This window comes from Manis javanica, chromosome 3, assembly GCF_040802235.1.
Source record: "Manis javanica isolate MJ-LG chromosome 3, MJ_LKY, whole genome shotgun sequence".
Taxonomy (NCBI): Eukaryota; Metazoa; Chordata; class Mammalia; order Pholidota; family Manidae; genus Manis; species Manis javanica.
In genome coordinates, this window is record NC_133158.1 from 20,826,317 (window position 1) to 20,839,791 (window position 13,475).

The 13,475-nt window shown below is 35.0% G+C and overlaps 1 protein-coding gene across 4 annotated transcripts in view; it reads right to left on the minus strand.

The window, feature by feature from the left end:
* The window catches only part of CNTN3 (contactin 3), a 367,094-nt gene that overhangs the window by 232,405 nt on the left and 121,214 nt on the right, over nt 1-13,475 (minus strand). The gene's annotated exons all lie outside the window — the stretch shown is intronic.

Here is a 13,475-nt window from a genome sequence, read left to right on the forward strand (position 1 = left end):
TTGCTGTAAAGCAGCTTTTAGTTTGATGTAGACCCACTTCTTCATTTTTACTTTTGTTTCCTTTGCCTGGGGGAGATAAGTTCATGAAGAAATTGGTCACGTTTATATTCAAAAGAGTTACACCTATGTTATCTTCTAAGAGTTTTATGGTTCCATGACTTACATTCAGATCTTTGATCCATTTCAAATTTACTTTTCTGTATGGAATTACACAGTAATCCAGTTTCATTCTCTTATATGCGTCCAGTTTCGCCAACACCAGGTGTTGAAGAGGCTGTGGTTTCCTCATTGTATATCCACGGCTCCTTTATCATATATTAATTGGCCATATATCTGGACTCTATTCTATTCCATTGATCAATGGCTCTGTTCTTGTGCCAGTACCAAATTGTCTTGTTAAATGTGGCTTTGTAGTAGAGCTTGAAGTCAGGAAGCGTAATCCCCCAGCTATATTCTTCCTTCTAAGGATTGCTTTGGCTATTTGGGGTCTTTTGTGATTCCATATACATTTCAGAAATATTTTCTTTAGTTCTTTGAAGAATGTTGTTGGTATTTTTATATGAATTGCATTGAATATGTAGGCTGCTTTAGGCAGGATGGCCATTCTGACAATATTAATTTTTCTAATTCATGAGTATGGGATGTATTTCCATTTATTGGTGTCTTCTTTAATTTCTCTCAAGAATGTCTTCAAGTTTTCAGGGTATAGGTCTTTCACTTACTTCATTAGGTTTATTCCTTAGGTATTTTATTCTTTTTGATGCAATTGTGAATGGAATTGTTTTCCGAATTTCTCTTCCTGCTAGTTCATCATTAACATATAGGAATGCAACATATTTCTGTGTATTAATTTTGTATCCTGCAACTTTGCTAAATTCATATATTAGATCTAGTAGTTTTGGAGTGCATTCTTTAGGATATCTTATGTACAATATCATGTGATCTGCAAACAGGGACAGTTTGACTTTTTCATTGCCAATCTGAATGCCTTGTATTTCTTTATGCTGTCTAATAGCCATGGCTAGGACCTCCAGAACTATAATGAATACCACTGGGGAGAGTGCACATCCATGTTTTGTTCCCAATTTCAGGTGCAAACAGCTTCTCGCTGTTAAGTATGATGTTGGCTGTGGGTTTCTCATATATGGCCTTTACTATATTGAGGTACTTGCCCTCTACACCCAATTTGTTGAGAGTTTTTATCATGAATAGATGTTTAATTTTGTGAAATGCTTTTTCATCATCTTTGGAGATGATCATGTGATTTTTGTCCTTTTTGTTGATGTAGTGGATGATGTTGATAGATTTTTGAATATTGTACCATCCTTGCATCCCTTGAGTAAATTTCACTTGATAATGATGTATGATCTTTTTTATGTATTTTAAAATTCAGTTTGCTAATATTTTGTTGAGTATTTTTGCATCTATGTTCATCAGGGACATTGGTCTGTAGTTTTCTTTTCTTGTGGTGTCTTTGCCTGGTCTTGGTAATAAAGTGATGCTGGCTTCCTACAATCAGTTTGGAAGTATTCCCTCCTCTTCTACTTTTTGGAAAACTTTGAGGATGGGTATTTGATCTTCTCTAAATGTCTGATAAAATTCCCCAGTGAAGCCATCTGCTCCAGGGTTATTGTTCTTGGGTAGTTTTTGATTACCGATTCAATATCATTGCTGGTAATTGGTCTGTTCAGATTTTCTGTTTCTTCCTGTGTCAGTCTTGGAAGGTTCTATTTTTCCAGAAATTTGTATTTTCTAGAAAGTATCTAATATATTAGTATATGATTTTTCATAGTATTCTCTAATAATTATTTTTATTTTGTGGTATCTGTAGTGATTTTTTCTTTTGTGTGTGTAAGCTCTATTTTTCATGATAAATCTGGATAGGGGGTTATCTATTTTGACTATTTTCTCAAAGAACCAGTTCTTCATTTCATTAATTCTTCCTATTGCTTCAATTTACTCAATTTTATTTATTTCTTCTCTGATCTTTATTATGTCCTTCCTTCCACTGATTTTCGGCCTCATTTGTTCATCTTTTTCCAGTTTAATTGTGAATTTAGACTGTTCATTTTGGATTGTTCTTATTTCTTTAGATATGCCTGAATTGTTATATACTTTCCTCTTAGAACTGCCTTTGCTATGTCACACAGAATTTGGGACATTGAGCTGTTCTTTTCATTGTCTCCATATATTCCTTGATCTCTGTTTTAATTTGGTCATTGATCCATTGACTATATAGGAGCATGTCAGTAAGCCTCCAAGTGTTCGTGGGCCTTTTTGATCTCTTTGCACAATTTATTTCTAGGCTCATACTTGGTAATATGAGAAGTTGGTTGGTACAACTTCAATCTTTTTTAATTTACTGAGGCTCTTTTTGTGGCCTAGTATATGATCTACCCTGGAAAATGTTCCATGTGCAATTGAGAAAAATGTGTATCCTGTTACTTTTGGGTAGAGTGTTCTGCAGATATCTGTTAGATACATCTGTTCTAATGTGTTATATGGTGCCTCTATATCTTTACTTATTTTCTGTCTGATTGATCTGTCATTTGGAGTGAGTGGTGTGTTGAAGTCTGCTAAATGAATGCATGCATTCAAGTTCCCTGTTTAATTTTGTTAGCATTTGTTGCACATACTTGGATGCTGCTATGTTGGGTCCATAGATATTTATAATGGTTATGTCCTCTTATTTCACTGACCCCTTTATCATTATATAATTTCCTTTTTTTTGGTCTTGTTACTTTCTTTGTTGTGAAGTCTATTTTATCTGACATAAGTATTACAACCCTTGCTTTTTTCTCACTATATGAAATATATTTTTCCATCCCTTCACTTTTAGTCTGTGTATGTCTTTGGGTTTGAAGTGAGTCTCTTGTAGGCTGAATATATATGGGTATTGCTTTTTTATGTATCCTGCAACTCTATATCTTTTGTTTGGTGCATTCAGTCCATTTACATTTATGGTTACCAAAGGTTCAATGGTAATTCACTTACTATCTAACAGTTTAATTGAACTCACTTACTATGCTATTACAACACAATCTGAGGACTCTTTTTTTCTCTCTCTCTTCTTTTTCTCCTCCTTCATTCTTTATATGTTAGGTGTCATATTCTGTACTCTTCATGTATCCCTTGACTGACTTTGTGGGTAGCCTGTTTAATTTTTCATTTGGTTAGCAATTATTTGGTCTACTTCCTTTACTGTGTTTTTATTTTCTCTGGTGTCAGTTATTTAGGAGCACTTCCATCTAGAGCAATCCTTTTAAAGTACACTGTAAAGATGATTTGTGGCAGATAAATACCCTCAACTTTTGTTTATCTGGGAATTGTTTAATCCCTCCTCCAAATTTAAATGAAAATCTTGCTGTGTAGAGAATTCTTGGTTCAAGGCACTTCTGTTTTATTGCACTAAATATATCATGCCACTCCCTTCTGGTCTTTAAGGTTTCTGCTGAGAAGTCTGATGATAGCCTGATGTGTTTTCATTTATAGGTGATCTTTTTCTCTCTCTGGCTGCTTTTAATACTCTATCCTTGTCCTTGATCATTGCCATTTTAATTATTATATGTCTTGGTGTTGTTTTTCTTGGGTCCTTGTGTTGTGAGATCTGTGGAGTTCCATGGCCTGAGAGACTATTTCTTTCCTCAGATTGGTGAAGTTTTCAGCAATTATTTCTTCAAAGACACTTTCTATCCCTTTTTCTCTCTCTTCTTTTTCTATTACCCCTATAATGAGAATATTGTTCTGTTTGTTTTGTTCCCACAGTTCTCTTAATATTCTTTCATTCCTAGAGATCCTTTCTTCTCTCTCTTCCTCAGCTTCTTTATATTCCTGTTCTCCAGTTTCCAGTCATTATTAAACTGAATCCTTTTATCAGATATTCTTCAGACAGACCCACCTACTTGAGTATTTTTACTTGCTTGATCCCCATAGGCATTTGTATATTTTACCCCAGTCTAGCCCAATTATATTACCACTTTAAATGGTGAATGCATCTGCAGAAGAGACCACAGGTCATCCTATTTTGGATTTTCATCTTGGCAAATGGTGAGCATTTCTAACCCTGTGAAAAGTCAGAGAAAATCCTTCAAATTTAAAAAAGTTATTAATACTTCCTCGGGGCAATCTCTTTTAGCATCATCAGCAATTATGATGTGATTGAATACTAATTAACCTTTAAACATACGTTTTGGGGCTCTGTGGGGGAAGATGCAAAAGGAAGAATAAAATTCTCAATTAAACCCTATGATGGGTAATTGCTCTTTAGAATTCCTGAACTTTTGGATTTCTAATATGGCCAATCAAAGACTTCTTTTGACCCAATGGGGTAATAGCAAAGAGAAGATCTCTCATCAATCAAGTTTGTCTCAGTCTACAAGACAGGCTCTGGGTTTTCAAAGGACTTTCTTTTACATGACTTTTACCCTTTATTCTAAATCTTGGAAAAAATGTTTGAGTTGCCTTTAAACTTGTAGTCTTAGGTGAACCACTAAGTTTCCTCCTTGGTATCTGTCTATCTATTTATATTTATAAATAAACACATGCTTTCTTTGACTTGTGTAAAAAAATCCCTATTTGCTTAATGTTTTTATATATTTATAATGTATGTTTATTGTTATATATTTATACTACTACTTATCTGTAATTTTTTATAGGATATTGAAGAAAATAAGCAAGCATATTTTCTCCAGAGCATTTAAAGTATAGTGTAGAATATTACCTCACTGATGATTAAAGTCAATGGGAAGGGGAAAAAGTCAGGAAATAAATGAAGGTGTTGTGTAAAATAAATAAGGTTATAATTAGAACCCAACTCATTCTAAACTTCATTTAATCCATAAACACTCTCTCTTATACAGAAAACATGAGTCACAGGGAGTTCTGTGTGGCTTTTTATGGGAGAGCCTAAATATTTTTGTTGTTGTTCTATAAGAACCCCATTTTTTTACTGAAGTATCTTTGATATACAATCTTACGTTGGTTTCAAGTGTACAACACAGTGCTTTAATCGTTACTCACATTAATGAATCCTCACCAACACTAATGTGGTTACAAAGTGTCAACATAGAAAGAGATTTAGAGGATTATAGACTATATTTTTCAAGATGCACTACTATTCCTGTTTCCAACTTATATTGCGATTGAGTACTTTTGTGTCATTTTATCCATCTTACTACCCACCCATCCCTACCCCTCTCCCATAGCAACCACTAGTCACTTCTCAGCATAGATGAGTGTACTTCTATTCTGTTCATTCTGTTCTGCTTTGTATTTATATTCCACAAATAGTGAAATCATATGGTATTTGTCTTTCTCCACCTGGATTAGAGCATAATAAGCACTAGATCCATCCATGTTGTTGCAAATGGTAGCACTTCTTTTCTCTTTATGGCTAAATAATATTCCATTGTGTATATGTACCACATCTACTTTATCATTCATCTATTGATGACACTTAAGTTGCTTCCATATCTTGGCTACTATAAATAATTCAGCAATACACATAGGGGTGCATTTATCTTTTCAAATAGGGATTTTGTTTTCTTTGGGTAAATTCCTAGAAGTGGAATCACTGGGCCATACAGTATTCATTTCTATTTTTAGTTTTTGAAGGAACATCCATAATGCTTTCCACAGTGGCTGCACCAACTGGCATTCCCAACAATAGTGTGGGAGATTTCCCATTTCTCCACATCCTCACAAACACTTTTTATTCTTGTCATTTGGAGAGTGGCCATTCTAACTGGTGTGAGGTGATATCTCATTGTGGTTTTAATTTACATTTCCCTGATGATTAGTGATGTGGAACATCTTTTCATGTGCTGGTTGGCCATCTATCTGTTTCTTCTTCGGAGAAAAGTCTGCTCAGGTCCTTTGCACATTTTATAAATCAGGTTATTTGTTTTTTGGGTGTTGAGGCATATGAGTTCTTTATATATTTTGTATGTTAACCCCTTATCAGATGAATCATTTATTATTATATTCTCTCATACTTTGAGTTGCCTTTTTCTTCTACTGATGGTGTCACTTGCTATAAAGAAGCTTTTTAGTTTGATGTAGTCCCTTGTTCATTTTTTACTTTATTTCCCTTGCCTGAGGAGTTGTGTCCAGGAAAATCTGCTCATGCTTGTGTTCAAGAGATTTTTACCAATGTTTTCTTCTATGAATTTATCTTAGGTCTTGGATCCATTTCCAGGTTACTTTTTGGTATGGAGTCAGACTGTAAACCAATTTTGTTCTCTTGAATGTAGCTGTCTAGTTTTCAAACCAGTTATTGAAGAGGCTGTCTTTTCCCCATTGTGTATTCATGGCTCCTTTATCATATATTAAGTGGCTGTACATGCATGGGTTTATATCTTGGCTCTCTATTCTGTTCCATTGTTGTATGGGTCTGTTCTTCTGCCAGTACCATATTGTTTTGATTACTATAGCTTTGTAGCAGAGCTTGAAATCAGGGAGCATAATTTTCCCAATCATGTCTTTGTTATTCTTTCTCAGGCTTGCTTTGGCTATTCATGGACTTTTGTGGTTCCATATGAATTTTACAGTTATTTGTTCTAGTTCACTGAAAAAAACTGTTGGAAATTTAATAGGGATTGCATTGAATTTGTTAATTGCTTTGGGCAGGATGGCCATTTTGACAGTATTAATTTTTCCTGTCCATGAGAACAGGATACATTTCCATTTACTTGTAACTTCTTTACTTTATCTCATGGGTGTCTTGTAGTTTTCAAAGTAAATGTCTTTCTCTTCCTCAGTTAGTTGTATTCCTAGGTATTTTATTCTTTTGGATGAAATTGTAAATGGAGTTGTTTCCCTGATTTCTCTTTCTGATAGTTCATTGTTAGTACATAGGAATGCAACAGATTTCTGTGCATTAATTTTGTATCCTGCAACTTTGCTGAATCCATTTATAAGTTCGAACAGTTTTTTGGTGGATTCTTTAGGATTTTCTATTTATACTATCATGTCATCTTCAAACAGTGACAGTTTAACTTCTTCCTTACCAATCTGGATGCCATTTATCTCTCTGTGATGCCTGATTGCTGTGACCAGGACCTCCAGTACTATGTTGAATAAAAATCATGAGAGTGGACATCCTTGTCTTCTTTCTAAACTTGGAGGAAAAACTTTTAGCTTTTCACTATTATGATATTCCTGTGGGTTTGTTGTATATGGCTTTATTATGTTGAGATATGTATCCTCTACATGCATTTTGTTGAGAGTTTTTATCTTGAATGGATGTTGAATTTTGCCAAATGCTTCTTCAGCAGCTATTGAGATGAGCGTGTGGTTTCTTTCCTTCTTTTTGGTAATGTGGTGTATGATACTGATTGGTTTATGAATTATACCTTCCTTGCATCCTTGAGATAAATCCTAGTTAGTCATGATGGATGATCCTTTTCATAGATTTTCAAATTCAATTTATAATTATTGTGTTGAGTATTTCTGCACCTATGTTCATCAGGGATATTTGGTCTAAAGTTTTTTTTTGTTTTTTTGTCTTCTTTGTAGTGTCTCTGGTTTTGTTATCAGAGTAATGCTAGCCTCACTGAATGTGTTAGGAAGTATTCCCTCCTCTTGTACATTTTGGAATACTTTAAGAAGAATGGTTATTAACACTTCTTAAAATGTTTGGTAGAATTCAGCTGTGAACTCATCTATTTCTGGACTTTTTTGGAGGGGATGTTTTTTGATTACCAATTCAATTTCATTGCTGTTGATTGGCCTGTTCAGATTTTCTATTTCTTCCTAGGTCAATCTCGGAAAGTTGTATTTCTCTATAAAGTTGTCCATTTCTTCCAGGGTGTTCAATTTTTTGGCATATAATTTTTTACAGTATTCTCTAATAATTCTTTGTAATTCTGTGGTATCCATTTTGATTATTTCTTCTTCATTTCTGATTTTGTTTGTGTACTTTCTTTTCTTGGTAAGTCTGGCCTATGGTTTATCTAGTTTTTCATTTTCTCAAAGAACCAGCTTTCAGTTTCATTTATTCCTTTCTATTGTTTTATTCTTCTCTATATTATTTATTACTGCTATGATCTTTACTATGTCCCTTTTTCTATGAACTTTGGGTTTCACTTGTTCTTCTTTTTTCAGTTTCTTTAATTGTGAGTTCAGAATGTTTATTTGGGATTGTTCTTGTTTCTTGAGGTAAGCCTGTATTGCTATGTACTTTCATCTTAGAATAGCCTTTGCAGCATCCCACAAATATTGGACTGTTGTATTTTGTTTTCATCTGTCTCCGTGTATTGTTTAATATTTGTTTTAATTTCTTCACTGATCCATTTATTATTAAGAAGCATGTGGTTTAGCCTCCATGTGTTTGTAGGATTTTTTTTTCTTTGTATAATTTATTTCTAGTTTCATAGCATTGTTATCTGAGAAGTTGCTTAATTAAATTTCAATCTTTGTGAATTTATTGAGGTTCTTTTTGTGGCCTAGTATGTCATCTATTCCATAGATGGAATATTCCATGCACACTTGAGAAAAATGTTTATCCTGCTGCTTTTGGGTGGAAAGTTCTGTAGCTGTATGTTAAGTCTATTGAACCTCAACTATTGTTTAGTGCCTTTGTTTCCTTATTTATTTTCTGTCTGGTTGATCTTTCTATTGACATGAGCAGTGTATTAAAGTCTCCTACAATGGAGGTGTTACAACCTATTTCCCCCTTAATTCTGTCATTATTGGTTTTACATATTTAGGTGCTCCTATGATGGGTGCATAGATATTTATAATGGATATATCCTCTTCCTGCACTGATCCATTTCTCATTATGTAATGTTCTTCTTTGTCTCTTGTTACTTTCCTTTGTTTTAAAATCTATTTTGTCTGATGTAGGTATTGCTACTCCTGCTTTTTTTCTCCCTACAATTTCCATGAAGTATCTATTTCCATTCCTTCACTTTTAGTTTGTGTATGTCTTTGGATCTGAAATGTCTCCTGTAGGCAGCAGCCAGATGGGTCTTGTTTCTTTATTCATTATGCTATTCTATGAATTTTGATTAGTGCATTCAGTCCATTTACATTTAAGGTAATTATTGGTAGGTACACTTATTGCCATTTTATTGTTTTATGGTTGTTTTTACAGGTTCTCTTTCTTCCTTTCTTACACTCTTCTCTTGTTATTTGATGGCTTTCTTTAATGTTGTGGTTAGATTTCTCCTTTTAAATTTTTTATGTATCTTTTATAGGCTTTAGTTTTGTGGTTACCAAAAGTTTAAGGATAGCTTTCTGACTATATAACAGCCTACATTAAGTTGCCGATTGCTCTATTTCATACAAAATATAAAAGTACTTGTCTTCCTCTTCTTCCTTCTCCATACTTTATGTATTAGATGTTATAATCTGTATTTTTTGTTTATCTCTTGACTGATTTTGTATATAGTTGGTTTTACTACTTGTTTTAATTTTCTACTTGCTTAGTAATTAATTGGTCTATCCTTACTGTGGGTTTGGTTTCACTGGTGTAAAATACTTAGCCTTAGGAACATTTCCATCCACAGCAGTTCCTTTAATATATCCTGTAGTGCTTGTTTAGTGATTATAAATTCCTTGAGCCTTCATTTATCTGGGAATTGTTTAATCTCTGCTTCAAATTTGAATGATAATCTTTCTGGGTAAAGGATTCTTGGTTGAAGACCTTATGTTTCAGTATATTAAATATTTCATACCACTCCCTTCTGGCCTGTAAAATTTCTGCTGAGAAGTCTGCTGATAGTCTGATGGGACTTCCCTTATAAGTAATCTTTTTTCTCTCTCTGCTTGCTTTCAGTACTCTCTGCTTATCCTTAATCTTTGTCATTTTAATTATTGTTTGTCTTTGTGTTGCCTTCCTGGGGTTCCTTTTGTTTTGGGCTCTCTGTGCTTCCATGACCTGAGTTTCCATTTCCTTCCACACATTGAGGAAATTTTCAACAATTATTTACTCAAAAATACTGTTTATCCCTTTGTCTCTCTTCTTCTGGTACCTCTATTATGTGAATATTGTTTCAACTGATTGGTCACACAGCTCTTTTATCATTCTTTCATTCTGAGAGATCCATTTTTCTCTCTGTTCCTCAGCCTTGTTGTGTTCTTGTTATCTAATTTCCATCTTATCATCTCCTCTACTTGCAACAATCTATTATTCATTCCCTTCATTACACATTTCATTTCAGTTACTGTATTCTTCAGCTCTGAGGGGTTCTTTTCAGCTTTTTTATCTCTTTGTTGAAATCTTCCCTGACATCTTCAACACTTCTATGCAAATCAGTGAGCATATTCATGTTTTGAAATCTTTATTAATAAGACTGGTGATCCCCATTTCATTTAGCCCTTTATTGGGTGTCTTATTCTGTACTTTTGTTTGGAACATATTCCTCTGCCTCCTCATTTTGTCAGGGTTTGTGTGTTTCTTCTTTTGTACTAGATGGATCTGCTATGCTTCCTGGTCTAGAGAATAATGGCTTTATGAAGAAGGCATCCTGTGGTGCTTAGAAGCTTAAGACTCTTTCCTCTCCAGTGCCTGGTTCTCTTTTGTTGTGGAGCCAGTTGCTATTGGCAGACAATGGGCAGGGCCACCTCTTTGTAGGTTTGCCAAAAGTGGTTTATCTGAGTCTGCTGAGGCTTGCAGTTTGCTCCAGCAGGCCCTTTGTGATCAGAATCCATGGGTACATGGTGGTGGGAAGGCTGTGTGGTGGGAAGGCATGTGGGTGGTGGAGGTGGTGAGTCCCTCCATGGTGGTGTGCAGCTGCTGCAGCAAGTCACATTGGTACCCCCTGGATGACTTGAATCTGGTATCTGCAGGTGCTTCTGTAATTGCGCTGAGACAGGGCCAAGAATGTGATACTGCTGGACTGAGTGGACTGGTGTGTCAGTGGTGCTTAGTGAAGCTCCCTCATGGCTAAGTCACCAGCAAAGGGGGATGCAGCATCTGGGGCTCCTGAGAGTTCCTGACCTGTTGGGCTGAGGGAGGGATGAAGAAGTTTTGGCCATTTGCCCTTTTTCCTCACAAGAGAGATCTGTCCAACCCTCGCCCCTATGGCACCCACCGTTGGCAAGTCTTTCAAACTGCTACCTGTGTGTTGGGTCTCATCAGGACTAGTGGAGTGTGCCTGTCCTCCACAGGTGGATGGAGTATCAACTTTCCAGAGGGTTCTAACTGTCTCTCATGTCCAGCCCCACTAATCACCAGAACCCAGTGCAATATGGACTATGTTCCTGGAGCAGATCTCCAGGGCCAGGTGTGCAGAATTCCTGGCTGCCTATCTCCTCCCTACTTCATTTCTCTTCCTTCTGCCTATGGGCGGGGATAGGAGAAGGGCTTGGGTTTCATTTTATTACAGCTCTGTCACTTTAGTCTTTCTGTGTGGTCTTTTCTTCTTCACCAGTTGTAGTGGTCTGTTCTGCATTCTTCAGGTCATTTTCAGGTTTAGTTGTATTTGCTATAGTTGCTTCTTTGGTGTGTGGTGGGGAGGAGGTTTTGCCCTGCATTCCTATTCCACCATCTTCTACCTCATCATCCAGAAATTCACTTTGATTGGCTAAATGTGGGCCTTTGTTTTCATTTGAAGAGGTATTTTCTGATACAAAACCAGATAAGTCCACAATGAGACGGTGGGTTTTACAACGTCCACCTTCTAAGTTCATCAGCTGGCTAGAAGGGAAAACACTTCTGGATAGGATACATGCTAAGCTTGGGTATATATCACTTCCTCCACACAGGGCCATGAAGAGCTGCCCCAGCAGCACCAAGCTCCATTCTCTACCAAAAGCCTAAGATTTTCAAAATGAAAAGAGGTTGACTCATTCTTCTCCAACATCTCAATTTCTAGTGATTATAAACTCTAAGTTTCAGTGTTCTTTCATATTGATTACATGTCTTTAGAAAATCTTTAGAGATATAATGAAAAGTATCTGCTCTATTTGGCTACAAACCAATATTTTAAAACAATACCAAGTATGTTAAATTTATTTATTCATCAGACTTTAAACTGATAAATCTATTTACATCACATATCTCCTACTTCCAGATACAGGTTTTGTTTCAGTTGCAACAAGTTGCAACATATAACATCCCAGGGCATATACTGAACCAAAAATAAGTACTGTGCAAATGGGGAGAACCTCTTCAACATTTACACATGTCATCAATATGTTTAAACACATACTTTCTAGCATTATAACAAATAACTGGTATATAAAGAAATAATAAATATCAAAGGCTATTTCTGGGATTCTAAATTCAAGATTTCTTGCTATTTAATAAAACTTTACAAACATACTTAATCAATTCATTTAGAAATACACTCCTGATGACTTAGTCTTTTATCTTGGCAATTTTTCACATTTATCATCAAATTATTCATACGATAAATACCAGGAAAAACAACTTTACTGACAATAGGAAAACAGTCCACATGTGAGTCATTCACATAGATTATCTTGTCATATTTACAGTCACATCTATAAAGACAGTCTTCCATTTTAGGGAGAAAGAAATGGATCATTTAGAAGGTGTTACAATGTCCTGTGAAAATGCTGGAAAAAATGTTTCCAGGATAATGTCTTAAGTTGATCTGTTCATCTTTCCCCAAAAGAAGAAAATCTTTCCCTATGTTGCATGTGCTTATGTCTGATTAATTAGCTTATAAACACAGTTTCTTGTGTTTTTGAATCATATATTACATTTATCTTTTATCTTTTTTTATAGGGTAAGAAAGAAACAGAGAAAGTTTTTATCACCTCTGCCAATTCTGAGCAGCACCCTGCAGTCATTACGTTTTTATGTTTATCTGCAGAAAGTGCATACTAGGTGCTCAATGAATATGTTGTCGAATATTGTTGAAAGAGACTGACCTTGATTACTTCCAGATACAAAAATATCTAGGTCTACCTTCTAACCCAATGCTGATTCAATTTAACAATGACTGTTGGTTTCTTTTATTCACCTGGGCTAACAGAACAATAGAAGTTCAATAAGATCTGCATTACTACTTGTAACATTTAGAATTTTTATTCATATAGGCTGAGGTCTGCTTGTTTTGCAGGCTACAGAAAAGGTTTTGTTAAGCAAATGCATATTGTAAAGAGTTTTTGAGACAAATGTTCACTGTGCTCCAAAGAGCATGTTGTCGTCAACATGCCTCAAGCACTTTCTTGTAGGCTCTTATATGAAAGCAGCAGATGCTATTCATAAATAATTTATTTCCTCATTTAAATCGATACCCTAAGAACCCCTAGGAGTAAAAATTGTTAATCGTGTATATTTAATAAATATCCATCCCATCCAAATAGTCTACCATCATCCCCAAAATGTTAATATTTTTATCTTAAGGGTGATGGAATTCAGATTTTTTTCTTTTCTTTTTTTGGTAGTGTTTGAAGGTTTTCAATGCACAAGCATTATTTACAAAATCTGAAAAATATGTACTTTTACATGAAAAAAATCTAATATATTTTTCTCTTCAAAAATTATCAAAATGACTTGA